Source organism: Caretta caretta, chromosome 4, assembly GCF_965140235.1.
Source record: "Caretta caretta isolate rCarCar2 chromosome 4, rCarCar1.hap1, whole genome shotgun sequence".
NCBI lineage: Eukaryota > Metazoa > Chordata > Testudines > Cheloniidae > Caretta > Caretta caretta.
In genome coordinates, this window is record NC_134209.1 from 121358848 (window position 1) to 121374568 (window position 15721).

A 15721-nucleotide genomic window follows, 5' to 3' on the forward strand; every position below is an offset into this window, starting at 1 on the left:
CAGGAAGAAAAATGCAGAATTAAGGAAGGAGGAGAGATACAAGGACAGGGAAAGGGTGGGAAACAGACAAAGGTGAAAGGGGAAAGAAGAGAAGCAAATCACAGCAATAGTGATATTCCTAAAGGTGAGCACACTTTCCCACTGAGCAATTCTGAATGTTTCAGTAAAGCATTAAGCAAATAAGCATTAGAGCTACTAACTAAATGTTTAGCAACTATATAAAGGTTATATTCTGACCTCAATCTTTGTGCAAATTTCTTACTGGAATCAGTGAGAGATCCCCTTTTGACTGAGGGTAGTATAGAATCCTAAATTTATACCCCACTGTGTGGACCATAATTTAAAATGGAATTTGTCCCTCTTCACAGATTGAGTTTGACACCCCTGATATAGCCATACGCCCTCCTGCTGATACCGTGTCAAAATGTAGCATTGATTTTTGTTAACAATTGCTTACAGATCTTCAGTTACATGTTTTCAGTATCCTTCAATTTGATTGTAAAGTACAGACCTTTTAAAAGAAACCCTGCTGACTCCTTAATAACCTTCTTCTTACAAGCTTGCAAGCATAATGTTACATTTGGTTCCTATCCCTCTGGATAGTACTGCCAAAATGATAATTTCTCTTTCTTAAGAGTTAGTGGCATGTCAATCTTTTCCCTTAGCTATTTTACTGTTTCATTTACATCACAGAATGAAGCAATATTTACACACAAGATATTACCCAAATTACAATTTACTTAATGGTCAAATTAACAAGTAATTTTAATAGCAACCCTTGTATCAACGTATTTGTTGTGCCCTAGTGGAAATCCTCTAGAACTGATTAAAGTGTTTTGCTAAGGTTTAAGATGGTGATTTATTGACAAGAAGAATGTCACCTTTATTCCAACCCCCTTCAAACCAAACAAAATATTTGGGGTCTGATTAGGGCAACCGTATTACGGAGGCCCAATGTTGATTGCAAACACATATACTTTTCATGAGATGATGGAAATGGCATGAAGCAAACTATCAAAAAAAGCTTGTGTGTGTGTGCTGTTTTTAACTTCTCTTTCTTCACGCTTAGCTGCATCCCTGCACAAAAAGGCAGAGGTGCCACTTGCAAATTTATCCATCCAGAAAACTGACACAGAATGCGGTTGGTGCCATCTGGGTTTATCCAGCTAATGTGCATTACATTGTTTTATTTAGCCCTGGCGCTCCATTGTTCCTAAAGGACTCACGTTAATAATGTGTGTTGGTACATCACTTAATACACAGCATCAGTAATACAATAAAATGCAAATAAATTAGGAATGAATCATGTAATGATGTGCTGAGGAATATGGTCATAAACTCCTCTGGATCACAACACAGCATATCTTGCATGTGATTTTTTTTTATAATAATCCATGTGAGTGCACTTTCCAGTGGCCAAGCTGATTTCCCACCGGTTATGTTTCTAGGTAATATCCAATATAACCCTGCCCAAAAGAAAACAGAAATGAAGATAGTTTTAAGCAGAGTAGAGACAGGTTACAAAAATTGTCAGTCAAGCAATCTGACTTTTCCCTAAAAAGTCATGTATTAATCTTACCCATCTGACAAGGTTCTTTACTTATACTGTAAAATATACCTGTATTCAGGTAGGAGTAAACATCACTGCAAATGACAGATTTCCTTTTGTGATCCTTCTCTTCCCCTACAAAAAAATCCCACTCTGCTCAAAACATTGATTTATTTAAAATGCAAAATATAGTGACCTTCCTTTGCCCTCTGTTTCTTAGCTATAATCTCACCCTTCTTCAGTTTTCACTGCTAATCTCAGAGGAAAGCATAATATCTAAATAGCCAATGAGTCAGAGTTCTTTGTCTGGACTGAATACTGTCCTTTCACACCAATTTCAAATGACTACTGTAGTACTGGACCATACTAAAGCAATCAGAGATTATGGTGCTCCTATTTAAGTCAATGGGAGTTGTTCCAGCCACTTTAATGGGAAAACGATCAGACCCATTATGTCAATACTAGTCCCACTGAAACCATCAGATCCATTCAGCTGAAACTAGCAGATACATTTTGTCATCACAAAAGGAGTTAATGAGAGCCGGTCTAAAACCTCTAGAAGCACAATTCTGATCTCACTTATAACAACATAAATCTGACAATGTAACCCACTGACTTTGATGAAATTGCTCCAGAGTAACGCTGGTGGACCTGTGCAACTTGGCCCAGTGTTGAGCTCACTTCTTTGAAGGGGCTTGTTGTTCACTGGATTTGAAATCTCTGACAAGAAGCTTCCTCTGTATCTAATTTTAAAACTTAGGGAACGCTCAGGGTGGCACTAGATGCAACAAGAAGCAATATTAGCTCTTGTACCTCCAGTGCAAAGAAGTACTGTTAAAAGATGACAACAAGGAAGAAGGATTCCAAACGGTTTCACATTTCGTCTCTTTAGTCCGGTGCTTTGAAAACAAGACTACAACTGTTTTTCCTCAGAGAATATTTAAAGCTCTCACTCAGCAAAATCATATGGACAAGCACAGACTGTCACTCCAGGGAGCAGTAACACTGAGTTACTTCTGAAATCTTTTGACAGATAAAGAATTGTAGTCTAGTGTTCTGAGTTTTAGACCACAGGACCCTCTGTGTGTCTGGTGTCTGCAGTTGACGGGTGTGAAGCATTTGACCCTTGCAGCTTGTAAATCTGGACCATGAAAAAATGGCAGTAGTTACCACCAACTGATAGTCTGAGTTAATTGTTCCTCTCCCACAATGACACCACTCGCAATAACTTAGTCTTCAAAGAATTTAACGGGGGCCTTAACTAATGCAGTACCCTCAGGCAGACTGTTCTCAGTAATGAGTCTAGCCAATACAAGAATAGGATTTCATGATTTTTATTAGGCCCATTTATTATGCAGTGCACTAGAAAGGTGAGAAGAATCAAAGTGAAACATTTCTCCTCATGGGTATATCATAACTCACACAATAAAATGGCTGGCTGCACTAAATAGTTTTGATGTATGGCTATGGCAACCCACAAAAAGTGAGCCGGCATATTTGTTAATAATAATTAACTGAAAATCCTAAACATTCACTTTTCTGGGCCTCTGTCATAAATATAAAGGGAAGGCTAACCACCTTTAAATCCCTCCTGGCCAGAGGAAAAAACCCTTTCACCTGTAAAGGGTTAAGAAGCTAAAGATAACCTCACTGGCACCTGACCCAAAATGACCAATGAGGAGACAAGATACTTTCAAAGCTGGAGGTGGGGTTGCAGGGGGGAACAAAGTGTTCTCTCTATCTGCGTGTGTCTTTTGCCGGGACCAGAGCAGGAATGCAGGTCAGAACTCCTGTAAAGGGTTAATAAGCAATCTAGTTAGATATGCGTTAGATTCTGTGTTGTTTAAATGGATGATAAAATAAGTTGTGCTGAATGGAATGTATATTCCTGTTTTTGTGTCTTTTTGTAACTTAAGGTTTTGCCTAGAGGGATTCTCTGTGTTTTGAATCTGATTACCCTGTAAGGTATTTACCATCCTGATTGTACAGAGGTGATTCTTTTACTTTTCCTTAAATTAAAATTCTTCTTTTAAGAACCTGATTGCTTTTTCATTGTTCTTAAGATCCAAGGGTTTGGGTCTGTGTTCACCTATGCAAATTGGTGAGGATTTTTATCAAGCCTTCCCCAGGAAAGGGGGTGTAGGGTTTGGGGGGATTTGGGGGGGAAAGACGTTTCCAAGTGGGCTCTTTCCCAGTTATATTTTGTTAGACGCTTGGTGGTGGCAGCAATAAAGTCCAGGGACAAAAGGTAAAATAGTTTGTACGTTGGGGAAGTTTTAACCTAAGCTGGTAAAAATAAGCTTAGGGGGGTTTTCATGCAGGTCCCCACATCTGTACCCTAGAGTTCAGAGTGGGGAAGGAACCTTGACAGCCTCCCAGTGTGCCCTGTTTTTTTGGGTGCTGATCTCCCACTGCTCCTATTGACTTCAACAGGAGATTTGAGTGCCAAGCCCCTGTGGAAATTAGGCCCTAGCTGTACCTTGCTTAGACTATCTGGGAGAAGGACTTCTTGTGTTCTGTGCTTGGTACAGTGCTGAGCAAGTTGTTGACTCTTAATAATAATTAATAGTATGACAAGTAGATTGCTTCTTTATTTTTGCAACCCACCTAAAGAAAATAAGTTTATAATATTTCACTTGAACACATTTGTATAAATCTGGGGCTGACTGATATCTTACAAAGGAATTAATAACACATTAATATGCCATCTTGCTTATTACACTGCATTCTAGGACACATTTATTTATTTATACTGACTACATCAGAGTTTTTTGTCTGCATTGCAACAAAATCATGTGCTCTGTGTCAGGGAGACTTTACTCCATAATGCAGTTAACAAGAGTGGGCAGCTCTGGGACCAAGGTGACCTTTGCACAGCACATTGGGACCCTGCACATATACAATCCACAGCATCACTTGTAGGACACAGCTGGACTAACTGCGGTGGTAGAGAAGTAGGGGAGAGCTGGTTACAGGTGGACAAAGAACTGGACAGGGCCAGACATGCTTACATGCACGCAAAAAGTACCCCACATTTTAAAGTTTTATTGGATCTATCTCAGTAATTTTTTCCTGGAACAATCTTCGTCCTTTCTAAGAAGAAGTGTAAGTTGTTTACTTTACTATCATCTTTTTAAACAGTTGATAATCATAAGGCTTGGCATGAAAGGGACAGGCAATGGAACAGAAGAAGGCAATATAATCCTCATGAAAACCACTCATCAAAAACTGTTCCTTATTGTAGTCAAACTACCAGAACTTTTTCAGAGCAGTCACAATGCCAGTTGAACACATGGAAATGAGTATAGGTAGCCAAAATAATGTGAGTCTTATGTTTGGTTGATGAGTGCAGAAGTGCTAGCCAGGACTGTGCAAACCATTTCACGGGTATTAGAGCAACTGTCTGTTATTACAGGGTTGTGCCATTTGGCAGAAGTAACTTGGAAAACTCAGAAAATACTTGCCATAACTGCAAAAGATGGTGCTCTGGCTTATTACTATAAGATTTAGTGCAGTGTGAAAGGTGAAGAAGGCATTATAATGATTTTTCACTGTCTTTTGGCTATCTTCAAGTGATTATGTTAAACTTCTCTCTCTCTCTCTCTCTCTCTGAAAATACACGTGTTTGTATAGGAAGCATACACTGTATATATTTTCCAGGGAAAAGACTACAGAATAAACACCTCAATTCTTTAAATATTGTAGCTTTCACCATACCCATGCAAAATAGTCTTGTGGGTCCCAGTTTGTGGTAAAACAAAAGTCGTTTGGTTGCTTGTGTCAGAGACATTGTTTATTTCAAAGCACTTCCTCTTCAAGTAGCTATTTTCTCCAGTTAAATCGCAAGACGAGGAACCCTGCTGCTTCCCATTCCTGAAGGTCAAAAGGTTGTGTGGAGGAGAATTCACCATGGAAAAAACAATCTAGCTTTACCTGGGTGACAGCAATTATGCAGAATGACAAAAGGAGAAGTTAAGTTACAAGTTGAGGACTCTAATGCATTCTCCCTAGTGTCTGCCAGTCATTCAGCCATGGCGGGGGAAGGGGAGCTTAACTGCATTTTAACACAAAGAATGAGGAGTACTTGTGGCACCTTAGAGACTAACAAATTTATTTGAGCATAAGCTTTCGTGAGCTACAGCTCACTTCATCAGATGCATTCAGAGGAAAATACAATGGGGAGATTTATATATATATATATATATATATATATATACACACACACACAGAGAACATGAAAAAATGGGTGTTGCCATACTCACTATAACAAGAGTAATCAGTTAAGGTGAGCTATTATCAGCAGGAGAAAAAAAAAACCTTTTGTAGTGATAATCAGGATGGCCCATTTCCAACAGTTGATAAGAAGGTGTGAGTAACAGTCCTAATTTAATGGTGTCGAGTTTGCAAATTAATTCCAATTCAGCAGTTTCTCATTGGAGTCTGTTTTTAAAGGTTTTTTGCTGTAGTATTGTGACTTTTAGGTCTGCAATTGAGTGACCAGGGAGATTGAAGTGTTCTCCGACTGGTTTTTGAATGTTATAATTCTTGACGTCTGATTTGTGTCCATTTATTCTTTTGCGTAGAGACTCTCCGGTTTGGCCAATGTGACATGGCAGAGGGGCATTGCTGGCACATGATGGCATATATTACATTGGTACATTTGCAGGTGAACGAGCCTCTTATAGGGTATATGCCATCATGTGCAGGAATTGCCCCTCTGCCATGTACATTGGCCAAACCCAACAGTCTCTACGTAAAAGAATAAATGGACACAAATCAGATGTCAAGAATTATAACATTCAAAAACCAGTCGGAGAACACTTCAATCTCCCTGGTCACTCAATTACAGACCTAAAAGTCGCAATACTTCAACAAAAAAACTTCAAAAACAGACTTCAACGAGAAACTGTTGAATTGGAATTAATATGCAAACTAGACACCGTTAAATTAGGCTTGAATAAAGATTGGGAGTGGATGGGTCATTACACAAAGTAAAACTATTTCCCCATGCTTATTTTTCCCCCTACTGTTACTCACACTTTCTTGTCAACTGTTGGAAATGGGCCATTCTGATTATCACTACAAAAGGTTGTTTTGGTTTTTTTTTTCTCCTGCTGATAATAGCTCACCTTAGCTGATTACTCTCATTATAGTCAGTATGGCAACACCCATTTTTAATGTTCTCTGTGTGTGTGTTCTCTGTGTCTATATATATATATATATATATATATATATCTTTCTACTGTATTTCCCACTGCATGCATCCGATGAATTGGGTTTTAGCCCACGAAAGCTTATGCTCCAAATAAATTTGTTAGTCTCTAAGGTGCCACAAGTCCTCCTCGTTCTTTTTGCTGATACAACTAACACGGCTAACACTCTGAAACCTGCACTTTAACAGTTATCTCTCTATAATGCTGAGATATTTTAAAGCTATCAAACAAACAACATAGATTGTTGTTTCACTGAAATACTCATAGGCAGGATATGCTCTGTTCAGACACCTGTCCTTAAGCTGTCACTCTTGGTCGGATTTTTTTTTTTTCATACTCACTTGTACTTTGTACTTTTTCTACATGAGAAATTTGGCTCTTTTCTGCCCTGATTTTCCTGTGTCTTCTATCTGGGGATCTTAAAAAAGTTTACAAACATTAGTTAATTTAACCTCTCAACATCCCTGTAAGATATTTGTGATGATTTGGGAGATCTGTCCATGTACAGCTTCTGAATTCTGTTTGGCACTGGGGCCTCTTTCTGTGTATCTGTGTCAGACTGCAAATCCTATTTTGATTGTGGGGCTTGTTTACCTTCTCTGCTATCATTTACCTCAATATTTAGCTAAACAACAGAGAAGGCATCTGGAGAAATTCTTGTATCTGGCCGAGATCTATCAGTAGAGGGTTGTTAAACTTTGATAATCAGCCATTCTAATGGAACATCCTTGGACAAACAGATGGCTACTGCCCCGGGCAAACCAATTTTTCAAGTGTGAGTTTTGGGGTAGGGGTTGTCAACTAAGGTACAGATGATTTGGTGGGGGGCTTAGATTACCTGCTGAGGCTGCTCAGGGAATCACCTGACAAAAGAGACTGCAAGTTATAAAAAAAGGGTCTCTCAGCAGTCATTGTTGAGGAAGCTTGAACAGGAGAGTTAAAGGTTTAGTGAGAAATCCCCTAATCTGCAGAGTTTAGTGAGAAATACCCTAATCTGGAGCAGCAACCATGTGCAGGAGAGGAAGGATTATGGATTCTTTAGAGGCCTCTGACCTAACCCTAAAGAGTGCTAAAAAATGGTGAACCACCTGGGAAATGTGGGTAGGTGTTTATTATTTTGTTTGAATCTCTTAAGTTCTGTATATCTTTTGTGCTGCCTAAAGTAAAAAGTAATTGTTTTAGAATCCCTTTCTGGAACATCCAGGAGTTATGTGCTTCAGCTATTGCATGTCCCTGAAGAGTTCAACTGTAAATTAGAGGGCCCACAAGGTTGGAGATCTGGGAAAGGTTGTGCTTAGGCTACTGAGGATTCTGGGGGGTCAGCATCAGTCCTGGGAGCTAGGGTTGTAAGGTCCATTTCCATAAAGTGGTAACACACAGAGAGCCCCAGAAGTGTTCTGGAGAGGCCAAGGAAAGAGACAGTGCTGTAACCTACTCAGACCAAGGGAAGCTTAGGGTTACAAAGGTCTAGCATGGCTGGACCCAAACAGAGCAGCCTGGTAAGTGTCCAGCTAAGGGACTTTTACTAAGGCTTTGACAATATTTAATTATCACCATCTGCCTTTTCCAGATGGGTAAATTGAGGCACAGCAAGATTAAATGACTTGACCAAAGTAGCCCAGGAAATCAGCAGTTGAAGAGAGCTTGGAAATCAAATCTTCTGATGCATGGTCTTGTCCATAACCAACAAAAAACAATCTTCCTCTGAAATGACAAAGGGATCTTTATTTGCATGGTGTTTGTGCAGTCACATTATTCCCTCACCACATAGCCCTTCAGACAATTACTTAACCCTCCAACAAAAAATTATTGACCAAAATACTGACCAAAGACCACCGTGAGTACAGAATTTTCCGATCTTTGTGGCACACAAACATCAGTGTCTTTTTTTTAATGCACTGATTTGATTAATTGTTTATATGGTCTTATAAAAGGCAATAATGTAAATGGAACTGAAACTCCCTGTTTGCAGCATTTGTTTTTGATGGTTAATCATCCACAAAACCCTTGTATGCAGTTCTGCCATGAACATACCAGATTGTGTTGGTAGGTGTAAAAAATATCAATTCCTTTATTGACAAGTAAAAGGCTTTTCTTATATCAAAAAGTTCAGTGAACTGTGTATTGGATGTGTTAGTGAAAACTTCTAGAGCCAGGAGAATTCCAGTGTGCTAATACTTCTGGAATTGGGCAATTTTATTATTGTTTCTATGGTTATTTTTATTAAATTAATTATCTGGAAATTTATGATGATAGAAAAAATAAACCTGTGTGCACTAACGATCCTATATTTTGTTTTCAAATTGACACAATCTGGGAGATTAGATTTTATTTCAGATTCCGACTATTAAGCCATGTGTTTGATTTATCAAGATGGGTTGTGATGCTGGAGCGTGTGCGTGTGTTTGTTTTTCTTTTTTTCTTTTTTAAACTGAGGCTAACTTTGTTTTGTTGGAGATGCTGATCCAAATTCATCCCACATGCGTAACCACAGGATTGGGGCCTTATAGCCCAGTTTGCATCCTTTCATATTTTGTGGCCTCACTTGGGTACAGATCCAAAGCCCATGGAAATCACTGACGGAAAGATGCTTCTTCACTTCCTATGAGATTTGTATCAAGCCCTGGAAAAGCAAAAGCTCTGTGATAGCATAACTATGTTATATAAAAATACATTGTAACATTTTACTTCTTAGTTAACAAAAGGATTATCTGTCAGTTTTAGTATTTCTCATTATCTTTTTATCTTCACTTATTTTTTGTAATAGTTACATTAGGGTTTTTTGAAGGTTAAAACCTTTTTTACTTTTCTATTATTTTTATTTTTCCTGGCAACCAGTAATTATATTAAGTAATTGAACAGTGTAGCATGTAGCTTTACTTCTTGTCTCTAAAGTTCTGTGCTCTCTTAAGTGGTTACAGTTGGGGACTGAACATTCCTTGGATTCTCATTCCCAAGTAGGAGCTCTCCAAGTGATATTTGCACCTGTGACATTAATCATTCGGGAGAGCCTGATCACTAACATCAATAATCTGAAAGACAAGAAGAAAACACCTGAAATAAAGCCACATGCTAAGCTTTCATTTAAAATTTATGTTCACCCTTTCCAGGGAAAGCCTCAGTGGAAAGGAAATTCTGTCTAAAAGAGCGGCTATTTCACCGTTGGACTATTTTGCACTTAGCAATCCTGAAAAATGTTTATAAACAAATATAAAAGGTAGGTTTCCTTAGCCCAGATCCTCAAAGGTATTTAGGTTCCTAATCGGCAGTGATATCAAGCCTGAATACTTTCGTGGATCTGGGTCGTTGAGCCTAATTGTGCAGGCTTAACACCACACAAACTCATGTGACGGTGATATCCATGTGACGAACTGCATTTAGCATGCACCTTTAACTATCTCATCTGTGCTCTGATCACTAATCTACCCCCACATTTCACCATGTGATCAGCAATCACCATGGAACAGGTCCTTATCTAGTGTAAACTGATTTAGTAAAGACTTAATAAAGTCAATAGAGTGACACCAATTTACACCAACTGAGGATCTGGACCAACTTTTAAAAATCAACGTGCCACCAAAAAAAATTTGTTTCTCCTTTTTCTGCAATTTTCCTCCCAAATTATTCCAGTGCAACATGTAGGGTGGTTGACATTCACTCCTGCACCAACCATATGTTTAAGATCTGATATCTCATGACTTCCCAGAGCTAGAAACAAGACCTTTATACTTTTGGAAAAGGGATTTTCCCGTTTGCAGCTTTCTCACAAGACCCAGCCTTGTTTCTAGCACTGGGAGTTTCCTAGATATTGTGAGATTTGAGATTTGTTTGTTTGTTAAAGCAATTTTAGGTAATTTCAGATAAATTGGTTAGTTTCTAAGGTGCCACAAGTACTCCTTTTCTTTTTTCAGAAATGTGTGTTAGTTATATTTGTTCTCTCTCTCCACTACACTGTATACACTGAGACTTATTAAAAAGAAAAGGAGTACTTGTGGCACCTTAGGGACTAACAAATTTATCTGAGCATAAGCATACATTTGTTAGTCTCTAAGGTGCCACAAGTACTCCTTTTCTTTTTGCAGATACAGACTAACACGGCTGCTACTCTGAAAACTGAGACTCATTGTAACTGCATGAAAAAGAGATCAGAAGTCCAAATTCACCACTCAGAATTAGAGCAGGAGGATGTTTTACAGCAAATATAATTACATAAATAGTTGTGTTTTTAACAAGCCAAGAATTCTAACTTCACTCTTGCTCCAGTGCATATTTATGCAATTATTATAGTTGTAATAAAGATATCATTTAGTCTGCAGAAGAGAAGAATGAGGGGGGATTTGATAGCTGCTTTCAATACCTGAAAGGGGGTTCCAAAGAGGATGACTCTAGACTGTTCTCAATGGTAGCAGATGACAGAACGAGGAGTAATGGTCTCAAGTTGCAGTGGGGGAGGTTTAGATTGGATATTAGGAAAAACTTTTTCACTATGAGGGTGGTGAAACACTGGAATGCGTTACCTAGGGAGGTGGTAGAATCTCCTTCCTTAGAGGTTTTTAAGGTCAGGCTTGACAAAGCCCTGGCTGGGATGATTTAACTGGGAATTGGTCCTGCTTCGAGCAGGGGGTTGGACTAGATGACCTTCTGGGGTCCCTTCCAATGCTGATATTCTATGATTCTATGCTATTCAAAACAATTTTAGTTATTTATTTGATGGGAGAAAAATATCTTTGCAGGGATATTTGCTCTCTATGAAATAGCTAAAACTCTGTAAATATTTAACTATAATTATGGTAAAGCACTATTCTTTCATGCCACAATATATAACAAAATACAATCCTCCAAATGCCTTTCTTGAGATTTGTCACATGCTGGCTTTTGGTCTTATGGGAACAAATCTCTTCCACTTCTATTGATCTGTGCTTTAAATTATTCTCCCATGAGGCTTTCAGCTAAGAGCATCTTTTCCTTGGATCTCTTTGTATTTTTAATTGGCTTATGTTTGTTTAAACAAAATCACACCAGTGCCTTAGGCAGCAGCAGTCGACTCATTACATTCAAAACCAGACACACACTGTACTCTAGGAACTATGCTCTGTCCTCTACTGGACTCATCTCTTTGGGGATGAACTGCTGTCACCAGAAAAAAAATTGCCTATGCACATGGTTGCTAGGGACATAGGTAGGATTTGCATAATGCTATTGCAGCCCCAAAGATGAAAGAAAGACTGATTATGCATTTAGCTGCAAGCCTGAGTAGTGGGTGGTGAGGAGCCATGCTGCCCCAGGAGCAAGTGCTGAAGAGACTGTGAGTCAGGCAAGCATAGTGTCTTCCAGTGCTGTTCCTTGTGCATTCAGGGGGTACATGTTTTGCAGCAGCCACTACAATAGCACAGAATACTCCCCACAGTATGCTAGTCCTGTTCCACCAGCTGAGGCAGGGGAAGCGTAGGGCCATGGATACCTTCGAGCTCTCTTTTATGCACCTACCTCCCCAGCAGGTGCAGAACCAGGCACTCCCTGAGCTCCCCAGAGTGCTGAGACTGTTATTGTAAGCTGCTCTTGAGCTGCTGTGCAAGGTAGGAGCAAGTTCCTTCCTTGCCCTCTGTCCCAGCATGGCTGAGGAGGGACGGCATAGAATCTGTCCCCAAAGTAAAATACAGGGGGGGTGGAGGGTGGCTGCGAAAGGAGCATCCTACAATTCCATTTTATCTCTGGATGTTTTGATCCCAGGTTATTTATCCCCTCTTATTTCAATGGTGTAAGATGAGGCCCTGATAAACTGGAAGTGAGCAAGTATTTCCACTGTTATCCAGCTCCCTTAACTATTTGTTAACTGTGACATCCACTGCAGCACTCATTCCCCTCTGTTAGAAGGCTTATTCCTTCACCCGCTCACTTCCCTGGTCCTTCTCATATGAACAGAGAGTAACAATACCCGAAGTCCAAAGGTGCAAACAATTCAATGTTTATTGGGATGAACTTCCAGCAAGCAATGATTCCAATTTTCTTCCTCAGTGTCCCCCTTCCCAGCTCTGACACCACACAGCCTTGCCTGTGTCTCTGTTCCCACGCCCTGTTCCCATTCCCCCCCTTAGCGAAACATGATTAAATTCCCCCACTCCCATTCCCTGTTCCCATTCCCCCCTCTTCACTCCCAACACCCTCAGTCTGGGTCCCCACCACTCGTTGTTTCCCTTCCCCCACCCTATACTTCCTGATTGACTGCAGACTATATAGTAAAACTTGAGTTCTGCTTAGCTATACCTTAACCAATCATTTTCCTGAAATTTAACTAACCAATCCTAACATATTGGAACATGATTATCTAACCAATTATATCCCACCACCTTAATTGGTTTACATGCAACAAAATTAATTATACAGCAGACAGAAACCATTAGAGAACAGACAGAGATTATACAGACAAACAACAGGGAAGTGGGGACTACAGTGATAGAACAACAAAGAAATGAGGATTTTATACCCCAGCTATTGATAAGTGAGTTCTTGCCAGGAATGCTATCAAACTAAGTTTTCTTTAAATCTTTTAGGCTCTTCCCTTTCTCTGGAGGTGATAGATTGGATCACCTTTTTAACAGCCCAAAACTGCCTTATTTCAGTGTGACTGATGAGAACGTGACCGTTCGCTTCCCAGTTTATGGGTGCCTCTGATGCTTAGCCAAAGGCCTTAGCCTAAGAACAAGGCCTTAGACTATCACAGGAGAGAAGGCCTATAAACAGGCAGACTGATTTTGATTCTTGTTTTGTACCTCTATAACTAGCTAAGTGATAAGAATACACCTAAATTCTTAAAGTATAGGCCTTTGCAGACAAGCCTGAATATCTATATCCTAACACCATCCCCCTGGGAATAACCACAAGAGCAAAGAGATATAGTCAGAGGCCCTGGCCACAAGTCTATTACCCTTCAATTTAAATTCATATTGAAACCAGGCATTCAAACTGTTTACTTGCCATATGGCCACTCTGTCCCTACACTCACTCTCAGGCGATACACGTCTCCTCAGTGCAATGAGGGTTGGTTGCCTCAGATGGTTCTTGCTCTTAGGCACTATCCTTGTGAAAGGAACCAGGCACTATAAATAAGGAGACCCCATATCTGTGCTTAGAATTAATGGTTATCTCCGAACACTGATGCTCTTAATATCAACACCTAATGCTGACTCTTGAATCTATCCACTCCATGCCTGGTTGGATATGTAATACCTACTCAACTGCAGGAACCCCACCAATTCAGCTGTAACAAATAACCCTATGATCATCATAGAATCATAGATTATCAGGGTTGGAAGGGACCTCAGGAGGTCATCTAGTCCAACCCCCTCCTCAAAGCAGGACCAATCCCCAACTAAATCATCGCAGCCAGGGATTTGTCAAGCTTGACCTTAAAAACTTCTAAGGAAGGAGATTCCACCACCTCTGTAGGTAACGCATTCCAGTGTTTCACCACCCTCCTAGTGAAAAAGTTTTTCCTAATATCCAACCTAAACCTCCCCCACTGCAACTTGAGACCATTACTCCTCGTTCTGTCATCAGCTACCACTGAGAACAGTCTAGATCCATCCTCTTTGGAACCCCCTTTAAGGTAGTTGAAAGCAGCTATCAAATCCCCCCTCATTCTTCTCTTCCGCAGACTAAACAATCCCAGTTCCCTCAGCCTCTCCTCATAAGTCATGTGTTCCAGTCCCCTAATCATTTTTGTTGCCCCCCGCTGGACTCTTCCCAATTTTTCCACATCCTTCTTGTAATGTGGGGCCCAAAACTGGACACAATACTCCAGATGAGGCCTCACCAATGTCAAATAGAGGGGAATGATCATGTCCCTCGATCTGTTGGCAATGCCCCTACATATACATCCCAAATGCCATTGGCCTTCTTGGCAACAAGGGCACACTGTTGACTCATATCCAGCTTCTCGTCCACTGTAACCCCTAGGTCCTTTTCTGCCGAACTGCTGCCGAGCCATTCGGTCCCTATTCTGTAGTGGTGTATTCTCTGCACTTGTCCTTGTTAACCTTATCAGATTTCTTTTGGCCCAATCCTCTAATTTGTCTAGAGTCCTCTGTATCCTATCCCTACCCTCCAGCGTATCTACCTCTCCTCCCAGTTTAGTGTCATCTGCAAACTTGCTGAGGGTGCAATCCACACCATCCTCCAGATCATTTATGAAGATATTGAACAAAACCAGCCCAAGGACCGACCCTTGGGGCACTCCACTTGATACCGGCTGCCAACTAGACATGGAGCCATTGATCACTACCCGTTGAGCCCGACAATCTAGCCAGCTTTCTATCCACTTTATAGTCCTTTCATCCAGCCCATACTTCTTTAACTTACTGGCAAGAATACTGTGGGAGACCATGTCAAAAGCTTTGCTAAAGTCAAGGAACAACACGTCCACCGCTTTCCTCTCGTCCACAGAACCAGTTATCTCATCACAGAAGGCAATTAGATTAGTCAGGCATGACTTGCCCTTGGTGAATCCATACTGACCGTTCCTGATCACTTTCCTCTCCTCTAAGTGCTTCAGAATTGATTCCTTGAGGACCTGCTCCATGATTTTTCCAGGGACTGAGGTGAGGCTGACTGGCCTGTAGTTCCCTGGATCCTCCTTCTCCCCTTTTTTAAAGATGGGCACTATATTAGCCTTTTTCCAGTCGTCCGGGACTTCCCCCAATCACCATGAGTTTTCAAAGATAATGGCCAATGGCTCTGCAATTACATCTGCCAACTCCTTTAGTACTCTCGGATGCAGCGCATCCAGCCCCATGGACTTGTGCTCGTCCAGCTTTTCTAAATAGTCCCGAACCACTTCTTTCTCCACAGAGGGCTGGTCACCTCCTCCCCATGCTGTGCTGCCCAGTGCAGTAGTCTGGGAGCTGACCTTGTTCGTGAAGACACAGGCAAAAAAAGCATTGAGTACATTAGCTTTTTCCAC